Here is a 22,530-nt window from a genome sequence, read left to right on the forward strand (position 1 = left end):
CAGTATTTAAGAGCCAAGAGAGTCTGCTCTAGTAGTAATTTTTTTGAGGAGCAGGCCCAAGACCTTCGGGAGAGGTTTTTATCAAGGGGTTACAGTGGAAGGAGTATACGCAGGGGATACCATCGGGCTCAGAGGACATCACGTGATGAACTATTAGTTCCCAAACGTAAGGAGGAGTCTGCTCCAGTCACCCATTTTATCTCCACTTATAATGACAAGTGGCCGGAGATGAGAGCTATCCTTAAACGCCACTGGAGGGTACTTAAAACCAAGCCATCCATTGGACCAAATCTACCAGACTGTCCACCAATGACAGCGAGAAGGGCCTTTAATCTGCGTGATACCCTGGTCCGTAGTCACTACGTGGCCAGGGTGCCACATTTATTTGGGAGTGGAGAACCACATTGGGGCTTCTACCCTTGCGGCACATGTATTGCTTGCCGCAACATGGTGAGGGCATCCTCGTTCTCCTCTGCCAATGGTGGCCGTGATTTCCAGATCCGTTACCACATTACTTGTTGTACAAGTAATGTGGTTTACTATGCCACTTGTGGGTGTAACCTTATATATGTGGGACTCACAACGAGTGAGTTAAGGGTGCGTACACGTGAACATGTAAGGAACATCCTAGCGGCATCTGACTTGGATCTGGATGATCCGCGTTTAACTACACTACCCCGTCATCACAAGGTGAAACATGGCTGTGACCCTGCCCAATTTAGGGTGAGGGGCATTGACGTGGTGCACCTTGGGATGAGGGGTGGTGATTATAGTAAGGCCCTTGCCCAAAGGGAATGTGGCTGGATAGTTCGTTTGGGGACCATGACGCCGAATGGCCTCAATGAGAAATTGAGCTTCTCACCATTTTTATGAATGGATGGAATACGATTGATTTATTGGCTCCAAAATTTCTTCTGTCTCTCTGGGGGCAACTAATGTGTGTATCTGTCATACATATGTTGTTTTTAATTGATTTTAATATTTCTTTTTTTGTTCCCTTCTTTTCCCTTTTTTTCTTCTTTTTTGTGTTGTGGCCTTTTTGGTATAGGTGCCTCTTATGGTATCCCCCCTCCCCTTTGTTCTACACCTTCTGAACCAGGGAATACTCATGGATTCCGTTTGTGGAGTATTTATTTGTCCCATTCTGGGATGCTTATTGTTTACTAGGACCTGAATGACATACATGATGGATTGATCGGCATATTACCCAAAATGGGGGTGAAAGTGGAGAGAGAAAAGAGGAAAGAATAAGAGAAGGAAGAAATATGTGGAAATGATGTTTAATCTACTTTCCTGAATCTATGTGCTTCTCTCTCCTATATATATGATCTTATTTATTCATGTATTATTTCTGTGGAACTGTATACTCCCCATGCTATCTCCATGATGTGCTTCCTTGTCCCCTTGGTGTATTGCGTCACTGTGGTCCGCCCTAATTTATAATCTTAAATCTCTATTGGGGGGTTTGATTTGGATCACTGATTATGCTTTGATCAGCGTGCTTAGGTCTGCCCCGTTATCTTATGCTGATGCCCTGGTACGGCCCACTAGTGACGTTGTTTGCACCATGTTTGTTATGGTCCTGTGAAGTTTGGGGACACCCACTTCCTTGCCCATACCTGGGAGGTCCGCGGCGCGCGCCTCCCGTCTCTCTCCATTCCGCCCGCACTGAGGATCTCTCCAGCGGTGAGGGGTGACGTCACGTGAGAGTCACTTCCGCTGGTGAGACCCGGAAGTGGTGGGCGGGTGGATGTTACGAGCCGGGACGCGCGCGGCGCAGGTGGTGACAATCCCTGCTACTCATCATGGGGGTACTTATAGCCCATGTAGTCATACCCTGGCCACACACTGCCCCCCGAAGAAGCTAACGCAGCGAAACGCGTTGGGGCTTCCCTCTCCTACACCGGACCCCTGCCTGGGCATTTGCCCAGTACCATTGTACTTTTTTCTGATGGGTAAGTGGCAATATATTTATGTAATTACAATGTATTGAATCTCTAATTGCCCTCCCATTGTTCCGTATTCATAATGGCAGGGGCCCTTAGTTGGGAATACTCTCTGGAATCATCTTTCCTGCACTTTTGCACTTTTTTCATTAAATTATAATGTTGTCTCCTTGTTGCTACAATTTTGGAATAAATTTATTATTACTCTTATTACAAGGAGTCTCCATATTTATTTTTGATATGTTGTATGGCCCTTTAATGCTCCTATATTCTCTCTCGTTTAATATGTACTTTTGGAGTGGCCTAAAAAAATCTATATCTACCCCATCTGTTACCCTGAAATTGTGTTTTCACAATACGTTTTATGGTGCATTTTTTCCTGATACCGTTGTAAAAAGAAAAAAAAAAAAGCTACCTTGTTGCTGCAAAAATTTAAAAAAAAATGTAAAAAAAAATAAATAATTTTCACGGTTCAACGTTATCAACTTTCAGTGGAGCCCCTGGGGGTACAAGGGGCTCACTAAACATCTAGATAAATTCCTTGAGGGGTCTAGTTCCAAAATGGGGTAATTTGTGGGGGAGTTCCACTGTTTAGGCACCATGGGGGGGGGTCTAAAAACGTGACATGGCGTCCGCTAATGATTCCAATCAATTTTGCTGTCAAATGGTGCCCTTCTCTTCTGAGCCACGCCATGCGCCCAACAATTACTTTCCACCACATATGAGGTATCTGCGTACTCAGGAGAAAATGGACAATACATTTTATGTTGCATTTTTTCCCGATACCCTTGTGAAAAAAAAAGCTACCTAGTTGAAGCAACAGTTTGAAGCCCAGTGGAAGCCCCCAGGTGTTCAAAGTGCTCACCAAACATCTAGAAAAATTATTTGAGGGCTCTAGTTTCCAAAATGGGGTCACTTGTGGGGGAGCTCCATTGTTTAGGCACCTCAGGGGGTCTTCAAACCTGACATGGCGTCCGCTAATGAGTGCAGCTAATTTTGCATTCAAATGGCGCTCCTTCCCTTTCGAGATCTGCCGTGTGCCCAAACATTTGATTTCCACCACATATGAGGTATCTGCGTACTCAGGAGAAAATGGACAATACATTTTATGTTGCATTTTTTCCCGATACCCTTGTAAAAAAAAAAGCTACCTAGTTGAAGCAACAGTTTTGTGGTAACATTTTTTTTTTTTCTTTTCACGGCTCAACGTTATAAACTTCTGTGAAGCCCCCAGGTGTTCAAAGTGCTCACCAAACATCTAGAAAAATTATTTGAGGGCTCTAGTTTCCAAAATGGGGTCACTTGTGGGGGAGCTCCATTGTTTAGGCACCTCAGGGGGTCTTCAAACCCGACATGGCATCCGCTAATTAGTGCAGCTAATTTTGCGTTCAAAAATTCAAATGGCGCTCCTTGCCTTCCGAGCACTGCCGTGTGTCCAAACATTTGATTTCCACCACATATGAGGTATCTGCGTACTCAGGAGAAAATGGACAATACATTTTATGTTGCATTTTTTCCCGATACCCTTGGGAAAAAAAAGCTACCTAGTTGAAGCAACAGGTTTGTGGTAAAAAAAAATTTTTTTCTTTTCACGGCTCAACGTTATAAACTTCTGTGAAGCCCCCAGGTGTTCAAAGTGCTCATCAAACATCTAGAAAAAATATTTGAGGGCTCTAGATTCCAAAATGGGGTCACTTGTGGGGGAGCTCCATTGTTTAGGCACCTCAGGGGGTCTTCAAACCCAACATGGCGTCCGCTAATGAGTGCAGCTAATTTTGTGTTCAAAAATTCAAATGGCGCTCCTTGCCTTTCGACCTCTGCCGTGCACCCAAACAATTGATTTTTACCCCATATGGGGTATCAGCGTACTCAGGAGAAAATGCACAATAAATTGTAGGGTGCACTTTCTCTTTTCTCCCTTGTAAAAATGAAAATTTTATGGCTAAAGTAACATTTTTGTGTTAAAAAGTAAAATTTTCATTTTTTCCTTCCACATTGCTTTGGTTCCTGTGAAGCACCTAAAGGGTTAATAAACTTCTTGGATGTGGTTTTGAGCAGTGTGAGGGGTGCAGTTTTTAGAATGGGGTCACTTTTGGGTATTTTCTGTCACCTCGGCCTCTCAAAGTCACTTCAAATGTGATGTGATCCCTAAAAAAAATATTTTGTAAATTTTGTTGGAAAAAATAGAAATTGCTGATGAACTTTAACCCCTTCTAACTTCCTAACGAAAAAAAAATTTCTTTCGCAAATTGCACTGATGTAAAGTTGACAAGTGGGAAATGTTATTTAGTAACTATTTTGTGTGACATATCTCTCAGATTTATGGGCATAAATTTTCAAAGTTTGAAAATTGCGAAATTTTCCAAATTTTCGCACAATTTCCTAAATTTTCACAAATAAACGCAAAAAGTATCGGCCTAAATTTACAACTGACATGAAGTACAATATGTCACGAAAAAACAGTGTCAGAATCGCCAGGATCCGTTGAAGCGTTCCAGAGTTATAACCTGTCAAAGTGACACTGGTCAGAATTGCAAAAAATGGCCCGGTCATTAGGGTGTTTTAGTGGCCGGGGGTGAAGGGGTTAAGTATGCTTAATGAAAGTACTAATTCTTTCATAGGTCGCCCATTCTTAGTATTTGACGTTACTTATGTTGCAGTATCAGGCTTCGCAGCAGGTTGCAACACATTCATCACCCATGGCTGTCCCCAGTTGGGCTCAGAAGTTAAATGTCTTTCATGACCTCTCTTTTTGAAAGTCCAAGAGCAAGCAAACTCTTCCTCCAGGAGAGGGAGCCAACAGATCAGGAAAAAGATCATCATTGCTCAAAGAAAACACCAAAAAACAATGCATGGTAGGAATAAACAGGTAACTTTAATTGGAGTGGAATTTGATAGATAGCACCTGATGCCAATTCTAGATCTTCTCACACCTGCAGTCACTGCAGCAGCAGCTGAATCCACTTTGTCCAAAAGGGATCTATTCCATTCAATTGCAAATGCTCTAGATACGATTGAGAACAAGATACTGCACGGGACATAGCAGAGTTGGTCAAGTTGAGTGGAGATGAGTTTGCTATTTGGCGCAGCTTTTGGATGAATAAAGCAAGTAAAAAGTGTGAAAGATAAAAAAGGGGGAAAGTGTCAAAAGTGATGGGCTAAATTGAGCATATGAAGTGGTTTGCTTTCTTTCAATTCATTAATCGGGTTAATATTGATCAGGTTAATTGAGTTCTGCTTTTGGAAACTGGGTTAAGAAGGGGTGCACCGGTCTTGGAGGTACTGCAATACCAGGTCAATGCGTGGAGTGGACAGAGCAAGCTCTTTTTCCATCTCCCTGTTCTAAAAATCCATTTAATAGGCCCTGTGCACACTGGAAAATGGAATTTTCTCAAGAAAATTCCGCAGGAATTCAAAGATTACCGCACCCGCGGTAAAAAACCGCGGCACACCGCACCCGAAAACCGCATGCGGTTTGCCGCGGTTTTACCACAGTATTGTTCGCGGTATTGCCGCGGTTTTGCCGTGTGCGGGTTGGTATGTGCTTTATTGCATTCAATGCAATAAAGCACATTGAAAAAAAAAAAAGTCATTTCATTCTGAGATAGAGAAATAGACAGAAGAATAGATAGAATATATAGACAGACAGAGGGATAGACAGAGGGATAGATAGAAGGATAGACAGAGGGATAGATAGAGCCCCTGTGAGCACACTCTGCATTTCTCACGGTCGGCAGTGAGTTCACATTACCGGCCGTGGGAAATGCCCTGTGGTTACCTCTGCAGGCTCGCTGCGAAGCTGCATTTAGCCTGTGTCAGTGTGAGTCGCGGCTGGATACAAGCATCGCAGGACGCAGGACCTGTGGATTACGTCGGAGTTTTGTTTCAGGAGGGGTTAATAAAAGGGTTAACGAGGCTTTTTTGTGTTTTATTTAAATAAAGGATTTTTCGGTGTGTGTCTGTGTGTTTTTTCACTTTACTTACGGGTTGATCATGTCAGCTGTCACATAGACGGTGCCATGATCAAGCCTGGAGTTAATGGCGGTGATCCGCCGCCATTAACTCCTTATTACCCTGACTGCTACTGCATCACAGCAGCAGGAAGAGCCGGGGACACGCCGGTACTGCCGCATAATGCATGCGACAGTCCCGGGGCAGCTGCGGCTGATATTCTCGGCTGTGGGAGGTGGGAGGGAGGCAGGGGACATTAACCCTGCCCCTCTCCCTCCCCAGCCTGAGAATACCAGGCCGCCGCTGTGTGCTTACCTCGGCTGGATGGTAAATATACAGCGGAGCCCACGTGTTTTTTTTTTTCTATATTTCCGTTTGCTTTCTATGTGTATTCTACATGTCTGTGTCTGTGTCTGTGATCTATGTCTGTGATGTCTGTGTGTGTCTGTAATCTGTGTGTGTTTACTCTGCTCCGCTTCCTCTTCCTGTCATAATGACATCACTTCCCTGCAAAACCGCAGGCAAGCGATGTACATTACCGCAGGTAAACCGCAAAATACCGCAGGGAATAACGCAGGAAAACGCAGTGAACCGCACAGAATTTGCTGCCTGCGTTATTCCCTGAGGGATTTGACGATTACATTGGAGTCAATGGAGTGAAATCCCGCAGCGACGTGTGGAAAAGAATTGACATGCAATTGTTTTTAATGCGGGAATCCCGCAGCAAAACATGCAGCTGTCAAAATCCGCCTAGTGCGCACAGGATTTTTTTTTCTTATAGGTTTTGCTGGTGATTCACTGCAGAGATGTTATGAACATTTTCTGCAGCGAAACATGCAGCAAATCCGCGGCAAAATCCGGTAAGTGCGCACAGGGCCTAAATAGAGGACATATCAGATATTAAACTGATAAGAAGAGATTTTTTTTTCTGTTTATCGGTAGGACTTTAAGATAACAAAGGTGATTGCCACCTGTTGCCTGGGAACCGTCCAGGCACAAGAGGACTATGTGTCACCAGAAGGCGCACACACTCCCCCAAGGCCGGCAGTCATGCAATCCAAGGCACCTTCCAGCACCGACCAAGGTAGCATCCTCCGAAACTACACTTGATCTTAGCCAAAAGGCCGAGAAGCGATAACCCGAATTGGTTTCGGCCTTGGGTGGCACCCTTGCCTATGCCGGACACATTTTAGGGAGAGGGAGACAAACCCACGACTACAGAAGACATTTTGTCACCCAAGCCAGTGTGGCGCCCCTGAGGCTTCCGTCGCCACAGGACATTACACCCCATCCAGCGGTGTGATGCCCCATTCTGGGTGAGGAAAGGAGTGAACGCCGGTCCCCTGGTAAATCTACACAACACCCATTGTTAGGTACACACTGGGACCAGGGACAGTGGCAGTAACCCCCCCATGCTGCATGCTGGGAGGGGCCGTAAGACCCATCCCTGCTCTTATAGGGTACAGCTTAGCAACTGGGGAGGTGGGAGGAGCCATCAGAGAGCAGTCAGAGAAAGGAAGGTCAAGTTTGAGTAGTCTGAGAGAGTGGGGAAGGAGGAGGAGGTCTGCAGGAGGCAGACGAGAAGGAGAGAAGGAAAGACAGCTCTAGTCAGTCAGGAGCTAAGAAGAAGAAAGAGACGCTTCCTGGTGAAGATCCTGGGACTCAGAGGGTCCAGGTGACACCAAGCAGGGAGAAGAAGGGATTCGAGGGCCACGGATAGCTGTAGAGCTGTGGTGGCCTGTTCCACAGGAACATCGGTGGAGGGATCAAGCTGCAACAGGGGACGGTCCCTAGAAACCGGAGGAGTGCAAAATCATCTCCAAACAGTAAAAACCGAGGCCCAGGGAAAGTTGTAAACTCCCCGGGCCACAGCCCACCGCAGAACCTCTAGAAAGGGGACAATCGTCCGACAGGTGACCCCCCAGCCTGGAGGCTGTAGTGGAGGCCGAGCAGGTTCATCCTAAAAGAGCTAGGCTTAGGAAGACAGCGGAAGACAGAGACACCTTAGAGAGAAGGGTACCGGTTTTCACTCCAGGAATCACCCAGAAACGGCGGAGGTCCCTGACAGTGGGTTCCAGTCGTCTGAGGGCACCAGTGTGCGCATACCAGGATGTGTGAGTAAACAACTTGAAACTGCACCCTTGGTGTTGCCTCTGTTATTTCATCTGCATAGACTCTCACGAGCACCAACAGTGTCCCCGGGGCACCGCTCCACCTGTGGGGAGCAGTACCACCATTGCTGCCATATCATCACCCCGGAGGCCTTACACAGCAGCGGCAGCTTAATAGCCGCATACCACAGGTGGCGTCACGAACACAAACTTTATTCATCACCAAGACACTGCAGCCATATTTAATTGACACCCACCAGGGCCACGGAGTCGGGCCCCGCCACCACTGACGACCCCCGGACTAGTCCGGCCCGGCATCGGGTCTCCCATAGCCCTGGGGTGGGCGAGTCACCAACCCTTGAAAAGGCTGTTTTGCAGAGCAAAAACAAGAAGAATGTTGCTTTTGCAGCCGCTGCCCACTGCAATGAATCTGAATAACTTCTCCTTTTGGGCACAAGCACCTCCCCTCCCCCTTGCAGTCTTTAAAATTCATGATACTGTGACGCCCTGGAGACCGGGGTATCCAGCACTGGATCGGGGGTCTATTTCTTGAGGGGATGTCACGGGTGGCTCGACCCGGGCTGTGGTCTCAGGCGATGCACAGTGCAATGGGGGGTATTTACAGGGGATAAATAACAGTTTATAAGAGTTTTTCGTGACGCCACCCGGAATAAATGTGGCTATTTATGGCCACCGCTGCCAGCAGCTGGCCGGGGATGATGATGTGGGGCAGCTGAGGTGGAAAGCCCTTTCCGGGTAGGGCTGTGGTTCCCAGGCAGGTGAGGTAAAAGTCAATGGTGGTTATAGATGATGGTATTGTGAGGAGACTTTAGGGGCGCAGGCACTTACTTGATCAGCAACAGGTTTTCTCAGCTTCGATGGTCCCAATCCTGGATAGGTGCCAACTGTCCAAATGAGAGACTGAGGCTCAGGCAACGTTTAACCGATTTACTTCAACAAAAACTGCATAACAACAAGTCCCGTCACCGGAGTCTGTATCAGGAGGACTAAGTTACTCTGCCCTGCCGGGTCCTTGGCCTCCTTCTTTGCGCTGTCTCCGCGTGGCCCTGCTGCTGTGTGTGAACTGGCTGCCAGCCCAAACTGTCCCTCCTGGGTCCTAATTCAACAGGCAACTTGAGTCCTTTTCCTCTGCTTACCCCCTCCGGGAGTACCGCTGAACTCTCTGGATGTTGCTGTGTCTGACCCTGGTGAAGCTTGAATCGCCTTCACTTTTCCTGGTTGCTGTATTGTGTGAAACTAATGCAGCTACGGATCTGGTGTCCGTATTTGCACCTTTTCAGGGGTAGAGATTAATGGCTACACGGTTCCTAAAATGTTCCTCTTCTCTGTCTCCTCCTCCTCAGACCAATTGCTTGGGCCTGGAAATTGTCAGTCTCTCCTAAGGACCTCAGAGCAATTTCTCTGTAACTACTCCTCTGAGCGTCCCGGCTCCAACTGAAAAACTCCCTGTCAATTTTACCTTAGATCAGAATATATCTAGGGAAGTCTCTTGAGCTCCCCCTTCTGGCCAGAGGTGGTAGTGCGGTGTCTGCTCTAGTGCTTGTATTGAGTAACTAATGATGGTTTTACTGTGGCTAATACCCCTAGGGGTGCCACATTCCCCCTTAGTGAAAAACAGTACTTCGGGACTGTGATACAATAAACAAATGATATAACAATTAATATTTACAGAGTCGTAAAAATAAAAAATTACAAAAAACACTCAAAGTGCAAAAATAGAGTTCTGTAAAAAGTCACTTCAAACAGCGTCCATTAATACAGTTCTATTCTTGAAAATATTGAAATAACTAACTATCCGCTAGAAAAGGCACTGCAATTAGCGTCCTGGAACTCTGTTCCATTTTTCCAACAGAGTCTAAAAGAAAGTCTAAAAGAAAGTCGAAAAAGATCAAAAAGCAAAAAGCAGTCTTTCCGGAGTTTTAGTCTATCGCCTCCGGCTGATAACTATTTACAAGTAGTTTTACCACAATCGGTCCTGTGGCATGGTCCATAGTTAATAATGGAGAAAAGTTCAAGAATTTGTAAGTAGTTCATACAGGAAAGTCTCTGTAGGTACTGGGCTTAAACGTTGCAAACTAATAACTAATGACTAAACTAAATTTTTCTGAATTCTGTTAAATGTACCACATAACATATACACAATTCACTTGGCAAGTCCACCGTGACCGGGATCACTATAACTAGGAATCTGTTCTTCCTGTCTTGGGACTTCTTGTGGTACAGGGTCAACTTCTGATTCTGTTCGTCTTGGGGCTTCTGGTTGTACGGGCTCTGGTGTTGGTTCTGGTACTTGGTAAAAGGCCATCATTGGTACTACCACTGCACCATGGTACGTGGGCCAGGTTTTAGGAAAGTCTCCTAAGACTGTATGAATTTTTTCTTCCTCTTCCTTAACTGGTTGAACCTGTACGGGTTGGATTACTTCAGGTTCCGATTGGATAACTTCTGGCTCTTTCAAGGTTTCAGGACATAGTTTCAGATTGTCTCTTGACACTAGTACTGATGTTAGCCCTCCGTTTTTGCTGATAAGGCACATTTTAGGATTGTTCACTCTTGCTGGTAAAACTGTGTACGGGATGGTTTCCCACTGATTATCCAGTTTATTGGTGCGACGATTTCTCTTTAGTACTTGGTCACCAGGTTTTAACGGATTTGCTAGAGCATGCTGATTATAAGTTCGTTCTTGTCTTTCTCTAGCTCGCTGGAGACTTCTTTCTACACACTCTTGTACTTGGCGATACTGCTGTTGACGTACGGTATCCCAATTGGAATCTTGCACTTCTGCATCCGGTTTCAGAATTCCTATTTCTAGATCAATTGGTAGCTTACCGTGTCTTGCACGCATAAGGTAAGCTGGGGTGCAATTTGTAGAGCTTACTGGGACATTGTTATATAGGTCTACCAAGTCAGGCAATTTCTCTGGCCATTGATTTCTTTCTGACTGCGGCAAGGTCTTCAATAAGTCAATTACAATATGGTTCATCTTTTTGCATAAGCCATTTGTTTGAGGATGATATGCTGTTGTCCGGATTTTCTTGCAACCATACATACTGCAGAACTCTCTGGAGATCTCTGATTCAAAGGCTGTACCTTGGTCTGCAAGTACTTGCTCAGGGTAACCATGGGGTCTGCAAAAGTATGTTTGGAACACCTTAGCTGCTGTTTTTGCTGTGAGACCTTTCACGGGTACCACCACTAAGAAGCGTGAGTAATGGTCTACGATGGTTAAGGCATAGACATAGTCAGACCGGCTTGGTGTCAACTTCACATGGTCTATGGCGACAAGCTCAAGTGGTTGCTTGGTGACTATGGGCTGGAGTGGTTCTCTTTGGTTTCGTTGATCTTTCCTTCTGAGGTTGCACGGGCCACAGTTTCTGCCCCATTCTTCAATTGATCTTCTCATACCAACCCAGTAGAATCTTTCTCTCAAGAGTATTTCTAGTTTTTTCCATCCGAAATGACCGGCACCATTGTGGTAAGCTTCCAGGACCATCTTTACATCTTGTTTAGGCACTATTATTTCCCAGACTAATTCATGTGTCTTTGGATTAGTGTACCTTCTGCAGAACTTCCCTTGATACAAGAACATTCTGCCTCTCTATTTCCAGAGTTGATGCATCTCTTCCGGGGCATTCTGGTTGGGAAATGCACCTTGTTCCGTCAGCAGTTCCTTTACCAACTTCACAGCCGGATTGCTGTCTTGCGTGTCAGCCCATTTGTGGTGTGCTAATGGGTTGAGGTTCGCTTGTTGTTGTTTCTGATAGGCACCTGACTGATACTGTCCTACCTTGGAACGATGGAAGGCCGGTAGTTCAGTTTCTTCAAGCTCCTCCGGTTCCTCTTCCACATTTTCCAAGTGTGGCATCCGGGATAAGGCATCTGCATTTCCATTCTTGCGGCCTGCTCTATACTTGATCACAAAGTTGTAATTAGACAGCCGGGCTATCCATCGTTGTTCCAGCGCACCTAATTTTGCTGTATCCCAGTGAGTCAACGGGTTGTTATCAGTATAGATGGTGAATTCTGCAGCTGCCAGATAGTGTTTGAAACGCTCGGTTACAGCCCAGACTACTGCCAATAGTTCTAACTTGAAGAAGCTGTAATTTTCCGGATTTCTTTCAGTAGGCCGGAGCTTTCTACTTGCAAAGGCGATGACTTTCTCCTTGCCTCCCTGCTTTTGTGACAGTACTGCTCATAGTCCCACATTACTGGCATCTGTGTAGAGGATGAAGGGTTGATGGTAATCTGGGTATGCTAAAACCTCTTCTCCTGTCAGTGCCTTCTTTAGCTTCTCAAAGGACTCTTCCCTCTCGTCACTCCACTGGAAAGGAGGATTCCGGGCTGAGGGCTTCTTTGACTGCCCTACCAGGATGTCTTGTATGGGTGCTGCTAACTTTGTGAACCCTTTTATGAATCTGCGATAGTAGCCCACCAGTCCCAGGAATTGCCTCACCTCTTTCACGCTGTTGGGTCTTGGCCAATCCCTTATCACGGTTACTTTCTCGGGATCCGGTGCTTCTCCTTCTGAACTTACAATGTGTCCCAGGTACTGTACCTTTGGCTTAAGAAGGTGACATTTGGATGGCTTGATCTTTATGCCATATTTGGACAAGGCTTCAAATACTTCTGCCAAGTCTTGTAGGTGTTGCTCATAAGTCTTGGAGTAGACTATCACGTCATCTAGCTACAGGAAGACAGTTTCAAAATTCTTGTGTCCTAGACAGCACTCCATCAGTCGCTGGAAGGTACCTGGTGCATCGCAGAGTCTGAATGGCATACAATTAAATTCACAGAGACCCATCGGTGTGGTGAATGCTGTTTTTTCCTTGTCTCTCTCCGCCACAGGGACCTGCCAATACCCACTCGTTAAGTCTAAGGTGGAAAAATAGTTAGCAGATCTTAATGCGGCTAATGATTCCTCTATTCTAGGTAGGGGGTACGCGTCTTTATGGGTAATGTGATTAATCTTCCGGTAGTCTACGCACATTCTCATGGTTCCATCTTTCTTTTTAACCATCACTAGAGGGGCCGCCCAGGGGCTACAGCTGTCTCTTATTACCCCGGCATGTTTCATATCCCTCAGCATATCTTTTGCACATTGGTAGTGAGCGGGCGGTACGGGTCTATATCTCTCTTTTATTGGCGGGTTGTTACCGGTGGGTATTGTGTGTTCTACCCCTTTGATCTGCCCAAAATCTAGCGGGTGTTTACTGAAGACTTGTTCATATTCTCTCACTATCCTGTACACCCCTTGTTTTTGATGGGTAGGTGTTAAATCTGTTCCTACATACAACTGTTGACACCAATCCTCCAATTCTCCATGTGAACCATTGTTGTCCGCCTGGCATGACGGATCCAAGGGCTCAATGGCTGTGATGGCATTGTTGTCAACGGTATATAGTTTCGCCATAGTAGCATACCTCGGTAAAGTGACCTCTTCTTCTCCACAATTTAAAAGACGTATTGGCACCCTTCCCTGGTGTACCTCGACTACTCCCCTGGCTGTCAGTATAGTGGGCCTACTATCAGTGTACACAAGTTCTACCAAAGCCTGATAATCTCGCCCTTTTATGCCTATTGCGGCTCTGCACCATACCAACATTTCGGTTTTAGGCGGAATTACAATAGGGGTTGGATCACTTACCCTCACACTGCCAATTTCTCCACCTGCAACTTCTACCTGTTGCTTTAACACCAAAGTTTTTATCTCTCTCTGTAGAATTCTTTGCTAGTCACATCTGGCAGTCTTGGCGAGTTGCTGTAAGACAGTAAGGACCTCGGAAAAACTATTTTCTATTACATTCATTCCTATCAATACAGTTGGTTCACGTTCTCGCCGGTCAACATCAACAACAATAATACCTTGCTTCTGTAATTCTACTCTATCAATTTTGACAGTCATTTCCCTAAAACCTACTTGTGGTACTATCTCACCATTACTAGCCCATATACTCAATGCAACGTTAGATGGTCCTTTATCAATGTCTGTATCAGCCCAGTACCTCTTATAAAGGATATGCGGAATCGATAATATCTGGGAACCAGTGTCCAGCAGGGCGTTGAGGGGAATACCGTCCAGCACGATAGGGATAACAGGACGCCCTCCTACGTACTTGTCATGCCAGGGTGTTGGACCTTGAAAGTTAATTCCTGCGAAGCGGCCCGCCTTCCCAGGGGATCCTTGTTTAAAGCACATTCTCGGGCAAAGTGGCCTGGCTCCTTGCAACGACGGCAAATGGGCTGTCCATCCGGCTGGTAGTGGTCGCTGGGTCGTCCTCTCCACGCTGGGTACCTCCTGGGCCTCATCCATGGAACATCCTCTTTGCTGGTCGCCAACTCAATCTTGGGTGTAGTCTGGGATCCACGCAACTCCTGAATAGAGTTGAGCGTGGTTCGAGGTTCGAGGTTCTCCAGTTCTAGACTCGAGTGATTTTGGGGGCTGTTCCAGATCGAACTAGAACTCGAGCTTTTTGCAAAAGCTCGATAGTTCTAGATACGTTCGAGAACGGTTCTAGCAGCAAAAAAACCAGCTAATTCATAGCTGGCTTTCCGCTGTAATAGTGTAAGTCACTCTGTGACTCCCACTATTATGACATTTCAGTGTATAGTGTGCGGGAACAGCGCATTCAGATCACTGCTGTATGCTGTATGGATTTTTTTTCCTTGTCTTCCTTCCCTAAGCGCGCGCGTGTAGTGGGGAGGGCCAGCATGTCAGCCAATCCCAGACACACACACAGCTAAGTGTACTTTTAGCCAGAGAAGCAACGGCATGTGTGATAGGATGTCCATGTCACATGTCCCTGCATTATAAAAACGAGTATCTGCCCGTCCGGACGCCATTATCTCTTCTGCGTACTTGGTGTCAGACATCACTGGCGCAGCTCCGTCCTGAGTCCTATCGCCGATACTGCTGTATGCGCTCCATACACAGCGCTGGACAGCTTAGGGATAGCACTTTCTATCAGTCCTTTTAAGGGCTCGTACGGGCAGGGTCAGAGCCATAGGTGACAGGTCCTGAAAACAGAGACAGCGTCTGTGTAGCTAAGGTCAGGGATTTCCTCGATGCATTTCCCCATTAGGAGGGATAGAAAGGCAGGCTTCCATTCCTCTAACCAGAGACCCACAACCCTGGCACTGTACCCTCCTGTCCTCTGCACACTCCAACTCATTATAACTAAGCCATTATACTAGCAAACACTGAGTGTACCTAGTGGCATCCTAAACGTGGCTATTGGACTTTTGTATAGTCCCACTAGTGCAAAGATATTTGCAGCACGTCTGCCTGCATTGCACACTCAAACTCATTGTTACTAAGCCATTATACTAGCAAACACTGAGTGAACCTAGTGCCATCCTAAACGTGGCTATTGGACTTTTGTATAGTCCCACTAGTGCAAAGATATTTGCAGCACGTCTGCCTGCATTGCACACTCACACTCATTGTAGCTAAGCCATTATACTAGCAAACACTGATTGAACCTAGTGGCATCCTAAACGTGGCTATTGGACTTTTGTATAGTCCCACTGGTGCAAAGATATTTGCAGCACGTCTGCCTGCTGTTAGGGCCAGGTGGACGGGCAGACCCAGGAGGTGGATCCACTGGGCTGAACACCTCACCGAGGGCAAGGTGCCCGGTAGCCGGGGCACTAGCAGGACAGTCTGTTTAGAGGAGTGGAGTAAAGAAGTCCCTGGGACCACGGGGTCTCTGATGGTAGTCCGGGTGACGGAGCTCAGGTTCGGAGGCCGAGATGTCGTCAGGCAGAGTCCGGAACCAATGGAGCGAGAAGACGGGTCACCACAGGGATCGGAGATGGCAGGAGCTGACGGGATGGCAGGCCGTCACCGTTCGGGGTTCGGGTATCGTCAGAACCGGTTGGCGAGGCAGGATCGGCTCTACGAGAGAGATAGGTGAGTATATCACAGACACAAGGAGACCTGACTCCTAGCTTAGAAAACATGAAGAACAGGCCCCGCCCATTTGGAAAGGATCCCCCTATATACCCAGTACCTGATGAAGCATGAGAGTAGAAAGAGACCGCACTCAATCCGCTGTGAAGGATTTCTTTATTCAAACACGTGCAGAGTGGAGGGCTGGAGACACACTGTGAGCTGGCTCCTCAAGAATGGACGACAGCTGTTTCGCCCAAATTGGGCTTCCACAGGTCCACATGTGGAGCTACGGCTACACCCCTTTTAAAGGAGTGCTCACAGATTGCCCCAGACCACATAAAAACAAATAGGAGATTTGTGTATGCATATAAAATACATGTATCCATTTCCATGCATGAATTTACAACAAATTTTAAACATGTAAAAGAACACACTTGAATAAAATGAAGCAATGGGTGATAGACAGGCAGAACTATCATAGGAACACAGATAGATCCACACGATCGTTTAACCCTTGGGGGCCCTGTGCCCCATAATTAATAATTAACCTAGCCTCCTCTTGTAGCAACAATTTGTGCAGGTCGCCCCCCTTCAAAGGGAGGGAGACCTTTTTAAGGCCGGCAAAACGCAAAACGTCGGGGTCACCATCATGACAATCCTGGATATGGGAAATTAATCTGGGGGAACCTTTCCCTGATGTTATCGAACTGTAATGCTCCCTGAATCGCACATATAAGCATCTTATAGTCTTGCCTATGTAGAACCTGCCACAAGGGCAGAGCACCACATAGACCACAAACTTGGTTTTGCATGAGATGAATTGATGGACAGTGTGCAAGTGCAGGCCGACTTGTACGGAGCGACCTTTTAAATGCTGGCTGCAAAAACGACACTGACCGCACCGGTAATTCCCTGGTGGGCAGCATTTGTCTAGCCAGGTTGTCGAATTGGTAAGTCTGTTCCTCACAAGTCTGTCCCGCAAATTGCCGCATCGTCTGAACGATACCAAAGGATTGGACATTGTCCTGTCAGATAAAGCCGGATCATTCTTCAAAATATGCCAATTTCTGCAAAGAGCAGTTCTAATGGCATGCTCCAGAGGTCCAAATTTGAAATTAAAGACAAACCTACCCAAATTGTCAACACATTTTCTGGTGCGGTTTTTACGGACAGACGTGGCGCCGTCTGATCTAGCTCTCTCACAGGCTGAATCAATCAGTTTTTTTGGGTAACCTCTTTGATGCAATCTAATCTTCAACTCCTGAGATTGTTGAAAAAAAGATTCCTCTGAACTGTTTGCTCTACGTACTCTCAGGAATTGACTGTAGGGCAAACCCGTCTTAATGTGGAGGGGGTGGGCACTTTGATAATGAAGAAGGGAGTTTGATGCCGTCGGCTTTCTGAACAACCTTGTACAAATATCGCCCTCCTTGATAGAAACCTCAATATCTAAAAAATTGAGAGTATCGCCACCATATGAGGAAGTAAAGGACATATTCATGGTGTTACAGGTGTTGAGATAGGACACGAAATCTGCAAAAAGGACCTCAGTGCCAGCCCACACTATGAATATGTCGTCCACATACCTCAAAAAATGGCGAATATATTTCAAAAAAGGGTTGGTGTCAGAAAAAACATATTTGCTTTCAAAGGAGCCCAAAAAAATATTGGCCATGGCACAAGAGACAGGGGTACCCATAGCGGTACCCCTGCACTGCAAGTACCAACGGTCCAAAAACATGAAAGCGTTTTTAGATAAAACGAAATCAAGGGCTTCCTCAATGAAACTGCAAAACAACGCATCTTTTCCAGTCTGCGCCACCAAATCCCTAACAGTCTGTATACCCAAATTCTGAGGAATGCGGGTATACAGACTCTCCACATCAATCGAGGTTAAAGCAAAGCCCTCCTGCCATGTCATACCCTTTAGCAGTGTTAAAAAATCACTGCTATCCTTGACATAAGAGGGGATATGACTCATAATTGGTCTTAACAGCCAGTCCAAATAGTGCGACAAAGGCTCTGTTAAAGAGCCGATGCCGGCCACTATTGGGCGACCAGGTGGATTATCCCTGCTCTTATGTATCTTTGGTATGCAATACCAGTGGGGCTTTGTAGGAAAAGGAGGAATTAGTTTATCAGCCTGTGAGCGAGACAGAAAACCCAGCCCCACGTATTTGTCCAGCAACCGCACCAAAGATTTCTTAAAATCTTGAATAGGATTTGCAGAAAGAGGACAATAGGTAGATCTGTCCATTAATTGTCTATTGCATTCCTGGATGTAATCATGTTTAGGAAGGAGGACAACGTTGCCCCCCTTGTCAGCCTCGCGGAACACCGTGTCCTCCCAACCCTGCATGATACATATCGCAGCCTGTTCTTTTTGACTTAGATTCTGGATCGGCCTGGCGTACACCAATGACTCGACATCCTTCAAGACAGCTTCCTGATATAAATCAATCAAATTTCCAGGTACAGTAGGGGGACAAAAATCCGATTTTATCCCCTTAGTAAACCTTTCCAAACCTGGACTATTGCTGGAACCCACAATATCAGTTGAAACATTTGGCTCATTCAAGCTGAGCAACAACTCAGCGTCTTGAAGGATCCCAGAATCAAAAGCCCCTATCAGACCGGTCCGAGAATCAGCTATACTGCACGGAACATGTCCAGCAGGCGCTGTATGAGCTGTATTAGGCGCCATTTGGAAATGTTTGTGCAGATGGATCTTTCTAATAGCCTTAAAAAGATCAATCTTGAACTCAGCAAAATCGAACTTTTCCGGAATGCAATATTTAAAACCTTTAATTAATACAGAGACCATATCTGGAGTAAGAGTATGGGATGTTAGATTGATGATCGCATCGGAAGGGGGACAAGAAGTAGATTGGAAACTTAATTCCTCCAAGTTACAGACTTCCTCTTGCGACCTCTGCCCCGTGTGCCTTTTCCTGCCCCCCCGTCGGATCCGTTTCCTAAAGGGGTGGTGGGTGCAGCACCATGGGGATTAATACTAGAGGGGCCCGAGATCACGTCCTCAGATCCACTGGATTCCGAGTCCGTGGTCCAGTACCCCCTGTTAGAGCCAGCACTACCTCGTTTTTTTATGTGCGCTCTCTGTCTATAATTATGTGGCCCATCTTTTGTCCAACAAAAAATCTGTTTCTTTTCATAATCCTTCTTGTCCCTCAGGAACTTTTCCCTTTTTCTATGTTTTATTTCCGTCTGTACGGTCACCAAGCGTTTATCCAGCCTCTGACTAAAGGTGTTCCAATCATCCGCTGACATCCGTGCTTGGGTGTCATGCTTCAACGTATCTAATTCAGCAACCAATGCAGCATAATTATCCTTGTTTTTATCTAATACTAAATGCAGTAATTTTCTAGAACACTCTAACTGAATGTTTTCCCACTGCACAGTAAACGTGGGATCCTCCTGGAAATGAGAAAGAGTCTTTATGACCCGGAGTCCACGTGGCACACGATCACAATCAACATATGACTGCAGGGATTGAATAGTCCAAAACAATCTAACTTCTTTTTCCGCCAAAGTCTGTATCTGAAATTCCAGAGTTTTAACACCCAAAACTTCAGTGTCTTTCTTAAAATTGCAATCTCCAAAGAAGGAGCCAGCATCAGCACGTCCAGCTAATAAGCCCGTGGTAGTGGACGGTACACCACCGCTGCTCTCCATATCCTCCATATCACAGGTTAAATCACAGTGCGGTAATTGAAAAAAACGCAACAAACGTGGAAAGTCCCGGAAATTCCCAGCGGTGTGCAACAGGGACTGGAAACAACAAATTATATAATAAAGCAGGAGAGAAGCAAAGTCCTGCACCACCGCAGATTACCTGCAATATCGCTTGCGGTACCGCCTGTGCCTGTGCTCGGGTGGAGAGCCTGGAGGGTCCGACGATACAAGTGCGGGGTGCTGGTCATAAGGCAAAGTCCATTGATGAAGCGTGAGAGTAGAAAGAGACCGCACTCAATCCGCTGTGAAGGATTTCTTTATTCAAACACGTGCAGAGTGGAGGGCTGGAGACACACTGTGAGCTGGCTCCTCAAGAATGGACGACAGCTGTTTCGCCCAAATTGGGCTTCCACAGGTCCACATGTGGAGCTACGGCTACACCCCTTTTAAAGGAGTGCTCACAGATTGCCCCAGACCACATAAAAACAAATAGTAGATTTGTGTATGCATATAAAATATGAGTGCGGTCTCTTTCTACTCTCACGCTTCATCAATGGACTTTGCCTTAGGACCAGCACCCCGCTCTTGGATTGTCGGACCCTCCAGGCTCTCCACCCGAGCACAGGCACAGGCGGTACCGCAAGCGATATTGCAGGTAATCTGCGGTGGTGCAGGACTTTGCTTCTCTCCTGCTTTATTATACTATTTGTTGTTTCCAGTCCCTGTTGCACACCGCTGGGAATTTACGGGACTTTCCGTGTTTGTTGCGGTTTTTTCAATTACCGCACTGTGATTTAACCTGTGATATGGAGGATATGGAGAGCAGCGGTGGTGTACCGTCCACTACCACGGGCTTATTAGCTGGACGTGCTGATGCTGGCTCCTTCTTTGGAGATTGCAATTTTAAGAAAGACACTGAAGTTTTGGGTGTTAAAACTCTGGAATTCCAGATACAGACTTTGGCGGAAAAAGAAGTTAGATTGTTTTGGACTATTCAATCCCTGCAGTCATATGTCGATTGTGATCGTGTGCCACGTGGACTCCGGGTCATAAAGACTCTTTCTCATTTCCAGGAGGATCACACGTTTACTGTGCAGTGGGAAAACATTCAGTTAGAGTGTTCTAGAAAATTACTGCATTTAGTATTAGATAAAAACAAGGATAATTATGCTGCATTGGTTGCTGAATTAGATACGTTGAAGCATGACACCCAAGCACGGATGTCAGCGGATGATTGGAACACCTTTAGTCAGAGGCTGGATAAACGCTTGGTGACCGTACAGACGGAAATAAAACATAGAAAAAGGGAAAAGTTCCTGAGGGACAAGAAGGATTATGAAAAGAAACAGATTTTTTGTTGGACAAAAGATTGGCCACATAATTATAGACAGAGAGCGCACATAAAAAAACGAGGTAGTGCTGGCTCTAACAGGGGGTACTGGACCACGGACTCGGAATCCAGTGGATCTGAGGACGTGATCTCGGGCCCCTCTAGTATTAATCCCCATGGTGCTGCACCCACCACCCCTTTAGGAAACGGATCCGACGGGGGGGCAGGAAAAGGCACACGGGGCAGAGGTCGCAAGAGGAAGTCTGTAACTTGGAGGAATTAAGTTTCCAATCTACTTCTTGTCCCCCTTCCGATGCGATCATCAATCTAACATCCCATACTCTTACTCCAGATATGGTCTCTGTATTAATTAAAGGTTTTAAATATTGCATTCCGGAAAAGTTCGATTTTGCTGAGTTCAAGATTGATCTTTTTAAGGCTATTAGAAAGATCCATCTGCACAAACATTTCCAAATGGCGCCTAATACAGCTCATACAGCGCCTGCTGGACATGTTCCGTGCAGTATAGCTGATTCTCGGACCGGTCTGATAGGGGCTTTTGATTCTGGGATCCTTCAAGACGCTGAGTTGTTGCTCAGCTTGAATGAGCCAAATGTTTCAACTGATATTGTGGGTTCCAGCAATAGTCCAGGTTTGGAAAGGTTTACTAAGGGGATAAAATCGGATTTTTGTCCCCCTACTGTACCTGGAAATTTGATTGATTTATATCAGGAAGCTGTCTTGAAGGATGTCGAGTCATTGGTGTACGCCAGGCCGATCCAGAATCTAAGTCAAAAAGAACAGGCTGCGATATGTATCATGCAGGGTTGGGAGGACACGGTGTTCCGCGAGGCTGACAAGGGGGGCAACGTTGTCCTCCTTCCTAAACATGATTACATCCAGGAATGCAATAGACAATTAATGGACAGATCTACCTATTGTCCTCTTTCTGCAAATCCTATTCAAGATTTTAAGAAATCTTTGGTGCGGTTGCTGGACAAATACGTGGGGCTGGGTTTTCTGTCTCGCTCACAGGCTGATAAACTAATTCCTCCTTTTCCTACAAAGCCCCACTGGTATTGCATACCAAAGATACATAAGAGCAGGGATAATCCACCTGGTCGCCCAATAGTGGCCGGCATCGGCTCTTTAACAGAGCCTTTGTCGCACTATTTGGACTGGCTGTTAAGACCAATTATGAGTCATATCCCCTCTTATGTCAAGGATAGCAGTGATTTTTTAACACTGCTAAAGGGTATGACATGGCAGGAGGGCTTTGCTTTAACCTCGATTGATGTGGAGAGTCTGTATACCCGCATTCCTCAGAATTTGGGTATACAGACTGTTAGGGATTTGGTGGCGCAGACTGGAAAAGATGCGTTGTTTTGCAGTTTCATTGAGGAAGCCCTTGATTTCGTTTTATCTAAAAACGCTTTCATGTTTTTGGACCGTTGGTACTTGCAGTGCAGGGGTACCGCTATGGGTACCCCTGTCTCTTGTGCCATGGCCAATATTTTTTTGGGCTCCTTTGAAAGCAAATATGTTTTTTCTGACACCAACCCTTTTTTGAAATATATTCGCCATTTT

At 46.0% G+C, this 22,530-nt stretch overlaps 1 pseudogene; it reads right to left on the reverse strand.

The window, feature by feature from the left end:
- Positions 1-5,203: 5,203 nt before the first annotated feature.
- On the reverse strand, positions 5,204-5,358 carry LOC142305157 (U2 spliceosomal RNA; annotated as a pseudogene).
- Positions 5,359-22,530: the final 17,172 nt, after the last annotated feature.

Source organism: Anomaloglossus baeobatrachus, chromosome 4, assembly GCF_048569485.1.
Source record: "Anomaloglossus baeobatrachus isolate aAnoBae1 chromosome 4, aAnoBae1.hap1, whole genome shotgun sequence".
Taxonomy (NCBI): Eukaryota; Metazoa; Chordata; class Amphibia; order Anura; family Aromobatidae; genus Anomaloglossus; species Anomaloglossus baeobatrachus.